This window comes from Micromys minutus (genome assembly GCF_963924665.1).
Source record: "Micromys minutus genome assembly, chromosome: 17".
Lineage (NCBI taxonomy): Eukaryota > Metazoa > Chordata > Mammalia > Rodentia > Muridae > Micromys > Micromys minutus.
The window spans coordinates 23,704,552-23,716,623 of record NC_137952.1 but is presented as its reverse complement, the minus strand read 5'-3'; the positions used below and the strand labels follow the sequence as shown (position 1 = coordinate 23,716,623).

Genomic DNA, 12,072 nt, shown 5'->3' with positions numbered 1-12,072 from the left:
TCACCTAAATGCATACATATTATTTCTGATCAAGGTGCATCTAGAAATTATTACACAATAAGTCAGATATTGTATTTTGTAAAGAGTAATTTAAAAAAGCCAAACCTTAAAATATTAATATATGTTTCAAATTCACTTGCTGAAAATGAGTCTGAAATCACATATTTTCAGACATCATAAAGAAACACAGAATTATTTTCCTATATATGAGTTAAAATTTTTCTAGAGTTCAAAACTGTGTTTAAAGATTTTTAAATAATACTTTAAATAAATTTAACGGAATAAAGTTATTTAGACTTTTTATATTAAAAATACTGAGTATTCTACTGGGTCAATACACTGCAATGGATTTTGAGCCATCTTGGACAAACTGGACAGTTTTTGAAAAATATGTTTAAGTTATTTTGTATGATTTGAAAACAGTAGAAATATAAAAGATATAAGACTTTACATGTTTACATTAAGAACATTGAAGCAATATTAATAACTTACTCAGGTATCTTTTAGAAAAAATTAAAATAAACAAAAGGCAGAGACTGCCTTCCCTGAAATACATGTCCTGTAATTTCATGGCCCCTTCAGTTTAACAGATTTTACTGAAATATTTAAAGGAAGCATCAGCTGCCACACCCCTCATCCCTTACATCATTTAAAATGTCTGGCTGGGGATACCTTTTTATATGACATAACTACACACACGATTCCACAATGGCACTGTCATGTTTAACAAAGTTAACCATGGTTTCTAGCATTCACAGCAGCCATAGTAAATGTTCAGTCTGTCTCCATAGTATGTTCTGCAGGCATCTGATGGAATCAGGTACAACAAGGTCAGCTGCATTTGGTTACAGTGTCTCTGGGCTCCTTCCTGCCCTAGTTAACCCACCAGCTTCTTTCTTGGTGAAGAAACTGCTCTGCCTTCTCTTGAAACTGAACCAAACTGTGATAGCTGCCAAACTTATGCTACTTATTTTTAGTGATAGCTAGGAAAACCCTGAGACCTTTGCCTATTTGATGTCCAGATAACTGCCGAGAAGCCTGGCAACAATTGGATCCCAGATACTAAAGGGTCTAACCTACATCAATTCTTCAGAGTTTGTTTCCTGGTGCTTTGATACAGTAGAGATTAAAGAGATTACTTAGTGTTAAGATATTTCTTCATAAAACAAATGCATTTTCTAGAATATAGTTGAGAATTGATCATTAGTCATTCTGGGAAAAAGGGTATGTTATGTTTCTTAGATTATCTCCCTCTCTCTGGATCATATGAACAAACGGGACAGGTTCTCACCAGATGTAACCGGTGTGTAGCCTCCATACTGAGTTGAGTCACCACAACAGGTTGCCAAGTCATAGCTCTATACTTTACAGTCAAATACTCAACTTCCATAGGTGACCGAACCTTTAGAAGATTATGAAGGGCTGATGAAGAGGACAATTATAAAAAATCAGAAAATAGAACATTAAAATGTGTTCATTAATATTTGTGTTAAATAAAAATTAGGATAAGGCTGGCTTTGTCTTTCTTCAGGACAGTTTTCTCTAATACAACCTGAAACAGACTGGTGATGTACAGTTTTTGAAAAATCCTAACTATGACTGACTTTAAATGGAACCACCTGACGTGAATAGCCGAGGAGTAATCATGGCTGACTACCAAGCTCAAATGAGATAAATTCAAAGCGAAGAGATGAAGGGCAATTAAGCACCTATTTTGACAATTCGAAGTGGTCAAGTTTTTAAAAGTATGACACTGGAACCTTCACGTATCTGTATATGAGTGATAAATGAGGCATTTTGTGTCATTACATTCCCATAAATCACTTCCTGTAGCTGCTGACGGCTTTTATCAGATCTAACCTTTTCGAGCTTCTATTAGCGCACTAACATTTTCAACTTTGACACACGCAGTTTACAAATCCTGCAGCTGATTAACTCTGGACAGAAGATCACCTGGATCATTGTCTTCACGTTGGGTGAAAGCCTTAGGGTCTCAGGAGCTCAGACACTTCCATTACAGTACAAAATTCTCAATGGATGTAAGGAGTTGGGCTGAAGAGTTGCTAAGTGATTATTTGCTTCTGAGAAACAAATATGAACAAGGCTTTATTTTTCATGGAAAAGGTGAAAAATGCCAAGAAATTGAAAGAAAAAGGACAGAATAAAACCCTGGATGGAGAGGGTTAAATACTAATTGAGTCTATGTTTTTTATGTTTTGGCTTTAAAATTATTATTATTATTATTATTATTATTATTATTATTATTGGTGGGGAATCAAAAAAGTAATTTCTAGAATGATTTCTAAAGATGGCAAAGAGAAGCCAGACAAAATATACTTGTTATGAGAATATGACGCCGAATAAAGCACAGCTTAATACTGATGAAACCATGTCAGTGAATATCATAAGGGATCTTGAACGAAACTGAACAGTCAGTTGAACTTTTCTGGACATTTCCAAGAGATTATTTTGGGTAATTCAAACAACTCAGTTGAAAAGGAGAAAATAAAATATCTTTATCTACCTGTGTGTTTTGGTTTTGTTGTTAGCCCTGGATGTCCTGAAAATCACTACGTAGATCCAGCTTGTCTCAAACTCAGAGACCCACCTGCCTCTGCCTGGGCAGAAGTTGGGATTAAAAGCTTGCCCTACCAAACTTGGCATCCACCTGTTTTTTAAAGCAGTTGCTGAAACTATAAAGATACAGCCTGTAAAAAGTGATGGACATTTGTTAATTCTATAGAAAGAAAGTAATTCTATAGAAGCAGAAATAGTACAGACCAGGAAAGATCATGACTTCACAGTCTCTTACAATGTTCTTATCCTCATCTCTTGGCAGAAAAAGTCAAAGAGGACAACTGAACTTGGTAGCCAGGGTCTGGATGGCTGCCACAGTGCTGTGCAGAGGCAGATCAGTGCACACAAGCAAACAGTATGTACCTACACAAATCTGGGCAGCTGTCCTCATAGCTGTGAAAGGATCAAAGAAACCCATCTTAACAAATGAAACTGATAAAAACATAGAAATAATGCTGAGCTTCATAGGGGGACTGAAGTGGGCAATGCTAGCCAGATAGGACAAGCCCTGGGGCTGGCTGTTTGGCCACTAGCTTGGTATTTCAAACAGCATTAGCTTTGATGAGAAGTACCAGCCACGAAGCCTAAATAGTAACATCCAAAGGGGCAAACTAATGACAGCAGAGGGAGAATGCTCGCAGACAACCTCCTGCAGCGGACTGCCTCTTGCTGATGAGTGACAAATCTTAGAAAAATAGTGGCGGAAGGACAACTTTTTCTAGCATCAGGTCCCATATAGCCTCCTAATGTCACATCTGAGGCCTCTCCAAGACAAATTAAAACCCTCTTTATTTCACTAATAATATCGCTCATCTCAGGAGCTGGGCAGTTACACTTTGACAATTCAAATGTAAATCCAGGGCTGCCTATGAGTATTCATGACAAAGGCATATTTATCATTTAAAACAAAGGGACGTGACTTCTTGGTGTTCATATCAAAGACCAGTGATGGATGAGGCCAAGCTAATCAAAAGGCAGGCTAGAAAGAACACAGATGTTTGCCTCTCTGATTAAGAAAAGACTATTCACTTCCCCCTCCCCCAGTGCTGCCCAATGTGGACATTTCAGATTGTTTTAAGGTATAATTTCAAGCAGACATCTAAGCCTTTAACAGCTACGGCTCTTACAATACCAACCCCAGCCCCGGGCACAAATTACAGAAGCAAAAATTCTCTAGATCAAGAAAAGATCAAAGTGCCAGAGTCAAAGATCCTGAGACGTAGCCTGTAAAGACTTCCAGAATTGGTACTATCCTCCTCAATTATTTTCAATCCAGAAATGAACAGAAGAAGAAAAAAAAAAACCTGCTTCCATCTGACATGTTTATAAACAGCACGGCTGTGAAGCAGCCGAATCAGCTAGGAGCCACAGAGACGAAGGCCTGAGACTCCCTGCGTTTTTGTTCCTGACCATGGTGGTATTGACTTTTGTTTCCAGTGTTTCTCAGGTGAAAAAGGATTTAAGAACTGTCCATACCTAAGGCTTTCAACACAATTAATTCCAGAGACATTTTTTAGTATTTGGCATCATTTCAGGTGGTGCGGGACCAGCATTAAGAAAAGGTATTTAGAGCCGGGACTGGTGATGGCACCTTCTCCCATTCCACTGATGAAGAGCCATCATCAGGGCCACCTAATAGAAATCCAATTTACAAGGCCTGCTCATTTGAGTGCCTTTCAGGACACTCAGGATTGGTAGCCCTGCAGTCCTGTAAACAAATGCCCATTCCTCCAGAGCAGTCCGGTTCCCAGACTGTATACTGGGAAGTCATCACTGCAAGGTTACCTTGACCAAATGAGGATGGTGGGAGAGGTTGGAGGGCAGAAATCCATCTATTTTAGGACCATTCTCCTTGTCAGTTTTGTGAGCCCAGACAAGTACACTTGTTGATATGCTCTGGTTGGATGTCTGACAGACATAAAGCAACACTGCCACTCCCATACCGTATATAAAGACATGCAAGGGACAAACAACTATTCATGGACTACAACAATGATTAGTTGGCTTTGTTTTCCCCTTTGTTAGGACGATCGTCCTATATTCATGATTGTTACATCAAAATGCAACAATGCCCTAAAGCTTCCTATACAAAAAGTACATGTCATAGTCAATGTGTCACTGGAAAAGGACATAAACAGCACATCTGTGTCCAAGTGTAAACCTACCTACAACAGGCATAACCTCTTCTTGAAGCACACGTGTGATTCCCATAGAGAGATGTAACTAGGGAATATTTCAGAGGGCTTAGAACTCAATATATTAAGAGGTATTTACAGAATAACAAAAACCTTTCACCTTTTGGCCCCTGTATGAAAAATTTACTGGATGCCTAATATATTTAATATTCAGTAACATGAGAGAATAATTTTTATGCAACTCTGATAGTTAGAAAGATAGATAACTCAATTATTAGATCATCTATCAAAATATTCAGATGTGTAAGAGGCTACTAAAAAGATTGATGATGGAGAAAGTCCACTGATTCTCTAGCTATCATATTCATGCATTTGGCCAGACAACATTTTTCGCTGCCTTCACAAGCAAGCTTCATTACCCATCACTCCACTGAAAAGAGTTTATTATGAGGCTGCCATCTTGGCAAGACTATTATTTAGATGATAAATGCAGAGGGGAAAAAGTATGTCTACTTCTTCTTTTTCTTTTCTTTCTTTTTAAAGCAAAAGATGAGCTTTTCTGACAGATAAAACAAACAGCATCCACGTTTCTAATTAAGTTAAATTTGGCAGATACAAATATAGGTCAGTTAAAGCTCCGATGTTATCTTCTGTCTGAATTTTACCCTTAATTTGTAAAATGTAAATGAACTAATTAGAAGAGAAACAGCAGGATTAGTGACAAAATGCTTCTGCTGGGTCTTTGCTTCTTGACATTTATGATCAACTATAATGAATTATTACTTTTAAAAATAATTGATAAAATTCCCCCCTCACAACAATGAGGAAAAAAAACTCACTAAAAATTTATGAAAGTAGGCCAGCCACCTGGCAATGTGACAGACTTTTTGTGGTATTAGCTTCTGAGAGAAAGAGAGACGTAGAAGGTCATGATTCTGTAACCAGTTGAGTTAATTTCTATCTCTGCACGTATGGATGAATCTGAAGGAAGAAGCATATAGATGTTTAATTACTAATAAAAGTAGTTAATACGTCTTCTCCTAGAAAATGTCCAACTTAATCTGGACTGTACTATAGCTCACTTGGATATTCTGAATCTTTAAGTGGTTGGTGAGAAAAGAGAGGGGTGATAGATGGAGAATTCTTTGAAAAGAGAAAATATTGGCCTCTGGAGTCCCAGCAGGAAAACTTGGCACTGTTAAGTGTAATTAACTCTCTAATAGTAGATTGAAAAGAGATGTTCACTTATTTCTATTCTCTGCTGTGAGAAATGTATCTACAGCGTCAGAAGTAGATGCCAGTTACCAAGCTACAAAAATCCTGAAGGGGAAAGGCTGTCTGGTGGCCTCGTGCCCTGCACAGGACTATCAGTTCTGGAACACGAGCTCTGTGGCCCACCCTGAGCAGGTGATATCAGAGAAACCGAAGCTGAAGCCTTCCTATAGGCAGACTGACAGAGAACATGCCTTGCCAAAGGTGAGCAGTGGACGTGGAGACACTTGGAGGACAGAGAAAACAGAACAAAAAATGGCTCAGTCAAACTAGAGAGCTGTCTGGGCGTTACTGTGCCAAACAAGAGAATAATTAAAGAAGCCTGATACCTCAAGCTTTTAGTTCTAATTTTAGTTATTCTATTAAAATACTTATCATGAACTAAAGCATCTTAGTTTCACTTAGCAGACAGTTAACACATTTGGAGAAAATGTTTCTGATAAGCTGAATAAAAATCCCCCCCCCCAATATTATGACAAATACATAAAAAGTCCTGCCCTTTGCAAGGTGTGATCCAAAGGCTCCAGGGTTATTACTGCGCTTGTTTCATACTGACCAGTTGTCGAGTCAGTAAGAATAGCTCTGGGGATAGTCGAGGATTTTAATAAAAGGACTTATTACTTTTATGTTTTACAAGTTCATTAATAGTACACACTTTTCTTCCTGTCTTCCTGACACCGTGGTGTTAACGATAGAACGAATTCGGGCATTCATCGAATCGCAGCTTCCCCCAGTCTTTGGCAGAACTTGGGGCTCCATTCCACACCTCATCTTTTTAACATGTGATGGACCTACAAGGTACTGCAAAAGTGCCCTATGATTCCTCTGTGTCCACTGGGCTCACACTTTAATGGTAGCCCTCAAACGTGGCTTCTATAGCAGAGATAAAGAAACCATCAAACATAGCACGAAGCCCTCATTTGTTTAGTTTTAGCTATTAACACTTCATTCCCATTTGTCATCTTGAAAAACTCATTTAATTTTTTTTAATTAAAAACATTAATAGTTCTGGGATAGGTTTTTAGCTTTATGGTAACTGGAAGAATAACGGAGCAAGAGAAATTTCCAAAGCAATCATTTGCATCTGTTTAAATTCTTGACTGTGCATGGAAGGGAACAAATGCCTTTGAGGAGGGAGTTATCTCTGATGGAAGAGAAAGGAAAATGGAAAAGCAGTCATTGTCAGGTACCCTGACCAACCCGAGTCCCTGGGTGTTGTAGGAAGGTCATACCCTTTCAACATTGTACTGCAGTGTCAAAATACATCAACAAACCATCATACCGCAGGAAGAAGAATGACCTTTCAGTCCTTTATGTTTGGTCTGCGATGGAGCTCTGGATGTGGGTATGCACGAATGGTTTCCTAGCTGCTTGACAAATGCAACTCCCAAGGCTGCTCTCAAATGTGATTGCTAAAAGCTGCAGCTTCGTACACTTTGGCATAACTTTCGAATGCACATAACTCACGGTGGGAAGCGAGGGGAGGTTAACTACCCCAAAGTGAGCTTTGATGCAACTAGGCTGAAATGATTTTATAAATGTTCAAATATGAGAGAGATGGGGGTTGGGAGTAGGCACGTTTAGAAATAATTTTAGCTGCGAGTCAGTTCCTTAAACTTCATTATTGATGCCACATCGCACTTATCTCTTTTTTCTCTATATCCACTAAAATAAAAACATTTTTTTTACTCTGAAAAATTACAATTGTTTCCATTTTAGATTATCCTTAAGTCAACTTGTCTCTTCCCATTACTCAGGACTCCTATCCCACAGAGCAGTTGCCTCGGGACATCTTTAAACAGCTCGACTTGAGTGACTGTTAATGTATATTATTTTCCACTTATTAATTCTTTAATAACACTATTATTCTCTCTACCGGCTTCATTGAAACACCTAAAGTATATTTGCCTTATTATCTTCGATACAACCTTTCCACTGGCATTGTGTATGGCACTGACGACACGTGCCAAATCCTATAAGTTTATCGCAACCATTTTCTGGTGTAAGACTAAATTAAAGTGTGGGAGGGATGGTAACCACCACAGCTGACAGCAACAGTAATGGAAAAAGGAATTTAAGAAAAGCAAGCAGGGGTTATCAGGTATAGCTGCAAAACCGATGTGAGAAAATAAAAGAGAGAAAAGAAATATCAAGAAACATCTGAGTGTGTGACTGGGGTGGTGAGGGAGTGGAGTGGAGTGGAATGGAACTCACATAAATCTTAGAGGAGACTGTAGGAATGTGAGGAGGAGGGCAGAGGCAGCAGGCATATGGCATGAGTTAATGGGTATGGGGAACTCAGAGGGATTTAACTTATCTCCACTGTGGCAATGGCAGGCATCCGATTCACTGTAATGACTTGTTAATGCAGGAAATCATATTCTTCTACGAAGCAGAATGCATACAGCTCTCCGTTTTGACAAGAGTTTGAGGTGCAGGATAAAGGGTGATGGTTCACATGATGAACAAGATGGAGAGGGTGAGGGGTGAGATTTCTAACATGCCACACGAAACAGCACACAATTTAAACTGATGGACTGGTTATTTCCTGAATTTGCTATTTTCTACTATCATATCATGAGTCTCTGAAATAATCTAGAATGGAGCTTCTGATAGGGGAAGACTTACATACAAAACTGCCCACAACTAAGTGAAAGTCATCTGACATTCAAGACATCACCTGACAAAGGCAGCAGTGTGGACAGCAAAACCAATCTCAAGACATATAAAAGAATTCAGATTTGCTGTCTGACCCCAGTGGAAGCAAATAACAAGGCTACAGAACAATGTTTCAAATATTGGGAAACAAAAATAGGTTAAAAGCCAAAAGAGAGATCAATAGGCATATGGGGATAGGCAGTATGGATGCATACAATCCTAGTCCATATGAGATATATAGGCCGCAAGACAGTGGAGTGAAAAATTTGGGTTTCGTAAAAAACCCAGTTATGTTATGTGAATATGTTTTTGTTTTAATTCCCAGTGTTGAATAACAGGCTGTTTCACAGCAGGTGATTATGATTTGTCTTGTGCACTAGCAGGGGCGTGATTTTGCCAGCTGAGATAGTTTATGTTTGGCATTCTGGGAGCTCTACAGAGGGTATAAATGCCAGAAGGGATCCAAGGTAGCTGCTGCTCCTGGTTGATATTGTTGGAATTTTGCAAGAAGTTGGAAACAAAGAAGACTGGATTTACCCCAAGGAACTCTATACCCCTAATCATCAGAAAGCAATCTATTTTGTTGGCTGAGTTGCCCCTTTCCCCTCTAAGCTTCTTTCTCTCCTGCCTATTGTTGGGGAAGACTAGAAGGTATTAGGGTGGAAAAAAGAGTTGGAAGGGAAGTAGAGATATAAGAACCCAATAAAGTACCTAAAAAAAAAAAAAAAAAAAAAAAAAAAAATCACACCAACAGGACTGAGTTAGAGGATAGCCTGAACTACAGACATAGTGAAATCTAGGGGATTCTGGCTACATAAGATATTGGCTCAAAAAGAAAACCAACACATCAAAAAAGCAAGAAGAGTAGAAAAACATATGTATTTGAATGAAAATAAAAACAGAAAACAAAGCATGGTGAAACTAAAACGTGAGCACAAGGACACAGGTGTGGTCAGAGGGGACATGGGAGGACCTAAATGCCCGTACCATGAAAACCTCAGTCTATGATCTTGATCTTCTACCTCAGAATACTCAGGAAAGAGAAAACAAAGTTGACCTTGAGGGAAATAAAGTGAAAAATAGAAGCCAATGAAGGACAAACAAAACACAACCTTTATATAAAGAAATGAGAGAAACAAAAATTCATGTTTTGGGGAAAAACAAAACTCTTAGGCAGATTGACCTGAACAAGATAAACCTCAATAGCAGGACTAACAAAGGTTATGTAGCAAAAGTCAACATGTGTTAAAATAATAAGGGACTTTGTTTTTTATCAAGTTTACTCTGGTGCATTCTATAACTTAGATAAAAGGACAAGTTCTCTGAAATACAAAGTCCTAAGTTCATGTAATATACATATATATTTATATATAAATGTATATATGTATACAATTTCTATGTCTATTGCATTGATTTCATAGTTATAAAACTTTCCAGCAAGAGAGCAACAATGTACGTCAGGTCTGTATGACTTGGCAATTGTCTTTGAAGCTTAAAAACAAATAAAACTCTGTAAATACTTTTCTGGAAAATGAAAAAGAGGAACTCACATTCATACTATGAGACTGGTAACCCATTAAATATCAAAACCGGACAAAGGATTTAAAAACAAAACAAAATATCCCCCCACAGATCTCTAGTGCTCATGAATACTGCTGCAAAATTAACAAAATTTACCAGGCAAACCACAAGCTGTATGAAAAATTATTTCTTGTAGGCCAATGTACTTAATCCCAGGAATGCAAGATCAGTTTGACATCCCCAAATCAATCACTATAATTCACCACATTATTTCAAAGAAACATATGGCCATCTTAACAGTCGCATTTTGAAAAATAGCCAACAGCTACTTTCAATTAAAATCCTAGGAAATTAGGGATAGTGGGAAGCTTTCTCAATATGTAAAGAAATATTTGTAAAATCCTAGAGTAACTTGTCTCTGAAATTAAGAGCAAAGTAGAGATATGTGTGTTACAGCTCATCATTTTTTAAAGGGTCTCTATCTAGGGCGGTAAAGTAATAAAGAGGAAATAAAGGCAGACAGGAGGAGGAGGAGGAGGAGGAGGAGGAGGAGGAGGAGGAGGAGGAGAAGAAGAAGAAGAAGAGGAAACACTGTCCATGTTCACAACTGACTAGGCTGTCTGTGGAGAAAAGTAGCAAAGTATGAATAAATAACTTTTAAACATTCAGGATACAACATATGCCAAATCAATTAGACTCCTTGAGAGAAGCAATGAACATTTGGAAACCAATATAAAAATATCATTTGCAATAGTATCAAGAAACAAAATAACTGATTTCAAACAGATAGGATAACCTAAGCCACATGCAATGTTTCTAGGGAAAATATCAAAAGAACTAACCCATCAGGTCCCACCCTTCCCAAGGTTTCAGCCCTTTAACACAGTTCCTCATGCTATGCTGACCCCAACCACAATTATTTCACTGCTACTTCATAACTCTAATTTTGCTACTGTTTTGAATTTTAATGTAAATATCTGATATTCGACCCCCGAAAGGGTCATGACCTATAGTTTTAGAACTGCTGATTTAAATAGAGAAAGAGAGCATGGTAATGCTAAAGTCACAACTCTTCCTGGATTGATCTACAAATTCAATAAAACTTCCAGCAGGATCTTTTGCTAAGGAATAATTGTTCTATCACTTCTAAAGTTCACATAGGAATGTTTAAAATCTACAATTAAAAAAAGAAAGAAAGAACAACCTCTGCAGAGTAATAATGATGTTGAAGTACTCAGACAAGTTATTTTTGAAATTATGATGTCATAGTAACCAGGACAGTGTAGAACTGTTTTAAAAAAATAGACAAATTGGTCAATGAAACAAAAATGAGAATTCAGAAATAGATCCTGTACGATCAATTGATTTTTCTCCATAAATTTGAAGTTATAATAAAACATTTCTTTCTTTTAAAAGGTGCTGGAACTTGAATTTCAATTGGCACAAAGATCTGCCAATCATAGTACATACAGAATTACGTGTAAATAATTGATATTATTATGATTGTTTTAGAAGAAAACATAGAGGATATCCTTGTGATTTCTTTAGATGTTTTAAATGTAGATTTATTTTAAGTTTTATTTATTTGTATGTGTGTGAGTGTATGTCACATGTGTGCAGAGGCCTGCAGTATGAAGGGAAAGAGTTTTATGTCCCCTGCATCAGGTGCTATGAATGAGTAGAAGATGCCCAGTGTAGATGCTGGGAACTAAACACATGTGATATGCAAGAGCACTAAGAGAACCACTGAGCCATCTGTCCAGCCATATCCTTAGATACAAAATAATCAGATATTAGCATAATTCATAAAAGGAGAAAAAACAAAAACAAAGATAAATTGGAGTCACCAAAATTAAAGACATGTTTTTTAAAGACAGTTAAATGGATTATGACAAGCCACAAACTCAGG

At 37.6% G+C, this 12,072-nt stretch overlaps 1 protein-coding gene across 2 annotated transcripts in view; it reads right to left on the bottom strand.

Annotated features, from left to right (window-relative positions):
* Positions 1-12,072, bottom strand: part of CDIN1 (CDAN1 interacting nuclease 1) — a 191,860-nt gene that overhangs the window by 68,321 nt on the left and 111,467 nt on the right. The gene's annotated exons all lie outside the window — the stretch shown is intronic.